This window comes from Coregonus clupeaformis, unplaced genomic scaffold (genome assembly GCF_020615455.1).
Source record: "Coregonus clupeaformis isolate EN_2021a unplaced genomic scaffold, ASM2061545v1 scaf1902, whole genome shotgun sequence".
NCBI classification, from domain to species: domain Eukaryota; kingdom Metazoa; phylum Chordata; class Actinopteri; order Salmoniformes; family Salmonidae; genus Coregonus; species Coregonus clupeaformis.
In genome coordinates, this window is record NW_025535356.1 from 40,449 (window position 1) to 43,682 (window position 3,234).

Sequence of the window (3,234 nt, forward strand, 5' to 3'; positions counted from 1 at the left end):
GACTTGGCTTTCAAAAACTTTTGAAAGGCAGGGCAGGATGGATATGGGTCTGTAACAGTTTGGATCTAGAGTGTCACCCCCTTTGAAGAGGGGGATGACCGCGGCAGCTTTCCAATCTCTGGGGATCTCAGATGTTACGAAAGAGAGGTTGAACAGGCTAGTAATAGGGGTTGCGACAATTTCGGCGGCTAGTTTTAGAAAGAAAGGGTCCAGATTGTCTAGCCCAGATGATTTGTAGGGGTCCAGATTTTGCAGCTCTTTTAGAACATCAGCTGTCTGGATTTGTGTGAAGGAGAAGCGGGGGGGGCATGGGCAAGTTGCAGCGGAGGGTGCAGAGCTGGTGGCCGGGGTAGTGGTAGCCAGGTGGAAAGCATGGCCAGCCGTAGCAAAATGCTTGTTGAAATTCTCGATTATTGTAGATTTAATCGGTGGTGATAGTGTTTCCTAGCCTCAGTGCAGTGGGCAGCTGGGAGGAAGTGCTCTTATTTTCCATGGACTTTACAGTGTCCCAAAACTTTTTGGAGTTAGTGCTACAGGATGCAAATTTCTGTTTGAAAAAGTTAGCCTTTGCTTTCCTAACTGCTTGTGTATATTGGTTCCTAACTTCCCTGAAAAGTTGCATATCGCGGGGGCTATTTCATGCTAATGCAGTACGCCACAGGATGTTTTTGTGCTGGTCAAGGGCAGTCAAGTCTGAGGAGAACCAGGGGCTATATCTGTTCTTAGTTCTGTATTTTTTTGAATGGGGCATGTCTATTTAAGATTGAGAGGAAATTACTTTTAAAGAACAACCAGGCATCCTCTACTGACGGAATGAGATCTATATCCATCCAGGATACCTGGGCCAGGTCAATTAGGAAGGCCTGCTCGCTGAAGTGTTTTTGGGTGCGTTTGACAGTGATGAGGGGTGGTCGTTTGACCGCGGACCCGTTACGGACGCAGGCAATAAGGCAGTGATCGCTGAGATCCTGGTTGAAGACAGCGGAGGTGTATTTAGAGGGTAAGTTAGTCAGGATGATATCTATGAGGGTACCCATGTTTACGGATTTAGGGTTGTACCTGGTAGGTTCGTTGATAATTTGTGTGAGATTGAGGGCATCTAGTTTAGATTGTAGGATGGCCGGGGTGTTAAGCATATCCCAGTTTAGGTCACCAAGCAGTACGAACTCTGAGGATAGATGGGGGGCAATCAATTCACATATGGTGTCCAGGGCACAGCTGGGGGCTGAGGGGGGTCTGTAGCAAGCGGCAACAGTGAGAGATTTATTTCTGGAAAGGTGGATTTTTAGAAGTAGAAGCTCAAACTGTTTGGGCACAGACCTGGATAGTATGATAGAGCTCTGCAGGCTATCTCTACAGTAGATTGCAACTCCACCCCCTTTGGCAGTTCTATCTAGACGGAAAATGTTATAGTTGGGGATGGAAATGTCAGAATTTTTGGTGGCCTTCCTAAGCCAGGATTCAGACACTGCTAGAACATCAGGGTTGGCGGAGTGTGCTAACGCAGTGAATAACTCAAACTTAGGAAGGAGGCTTCTGATATTTATGTGCAGAAAACCAAGACTTTTACGGTTACAGAAGTCAACAAATGATAGCTCCTGGGGAGTAGGAGTGATACTGGGGGCTGCAGGGCCTGGGTTAGCCTCTACATCACCAGAGGAACAGAGGAGGGCTAGAATAAGGATACGACTAAAGGCTTTAAGAACTGGTCTTCTAGTGCGTTGGGTACATAGAATAAAGGGGGCAGTTCTCCGGGCGTTGTAGAAAAGATTCAGGGCATTATGTACAGAAAAGGATATGGAAGGATATGAGTACAGTTCAGGTAACCCTAAGCGTTGGGTAACAATGAAAGAGATAGCGTCATTGGAGGCACCGATTGAGCCGGTCTCGGCGTGTATGGGGGGTGGAACAAAGGAACTATATGAGGCAGTTTTAGAGGGACTAGGGGTTCTACAGTGAAATTGTATAATAAGAACTAACCCAAACAGCAATAGGCTAGGCATAATTTACATGGGAGAGAGGCATAAAGCAGTCACAGGTGTTATTAGAGAGAGCTAAGACAACAACTGGAAATAGCGATAACGTTTGGGCTAAGACTAAACAGAATAAACAGGACAGGGTACCGTGTAAAGGAACAGTCCAGCAGGCATCAGCTGTGCAGCTGAGTGATCATAAGGTCCAGTGAACAGCAATATGTGAGTCCGAGAGCAGTTCAAATTGGTGCTTCAGCACAGCTAGCAGGGAGCACAGTTGTAGTTTGCGTGTGCTAGCGGGCCGGGGCTGGCAGATGGATCTTCGTGGTCGTCGCAACTGGAAGCCTGATGAAACCACATCAGACTATTTCGTCGGCAAACCAGTCGTGTTGGATCGGCGGGGCTCAGTGTCAACACTAGGAGGTTCCGTCCGGTTGACAGAGAGGTAGATAGCCGGGAGATGGGCCTGAGGCTAGCTCAGGGCTAACTGGTGCTTGCTATAGGGCAATGGTAAATCAGCCACAACAGGTTGCAGCTAGCTAGCTGGTTGTGATGATCCGGCGCTAGGGTCCAGTGATTCCGGCAGAAAGTCCAATAAGCTCTGGGTCGATAGCACGCTGGGTCGATAGCACGCTGTGCAGACTGGCCGACGAATTGTCCAGGCTAGAGCTAGAGCTGGCTGGTGGATAGTGTAGGCCACGGACAGTGGGGAAGACGCTAACGGTGACTAATAACAGGTAGCCATTTAGTTGCGGCTACACTAGTATTAGCTTACGGTTCTTGATGAAAGTTATAAAGAAATAATAGAATCCTTTCCACGTTGGGTGAGGCGGGTTGCAGGAAAGTATATTTAGTTAAAGAATGAAAAGTAAAAATTGAGAGATATATACAAAATAGACACAAAAAAACAAGAAACGGGATATTTACACAGGACGATGAAATAAAAGCGACCGCACTGCTACGGTCCACAGACTAGCAGTGCAGACAGGCCTCAGCGTCTTCAGATCAGGTGAAGAAGTGTCTTAGTCCACAGACTAGGAGACAGGCCTCAGCGTCTTCAGATTAGGTGAAGAAGTGTCTTAGTCCACAGACTAGGAGACAGGCCTCAGCGTCTTCAGATTAGGTGAAGAAGTGTTAGTCCACAGACTAGGAGACAGGCCTCAGCGTCTTCAGATCAGGTGAAGAAGTGTCTTAGTCCACAGACTAGGAGACAGGCGTCAGCGTCTTCAGATCAGGTGAAGAAGTGTCTTAGTCCACAGAC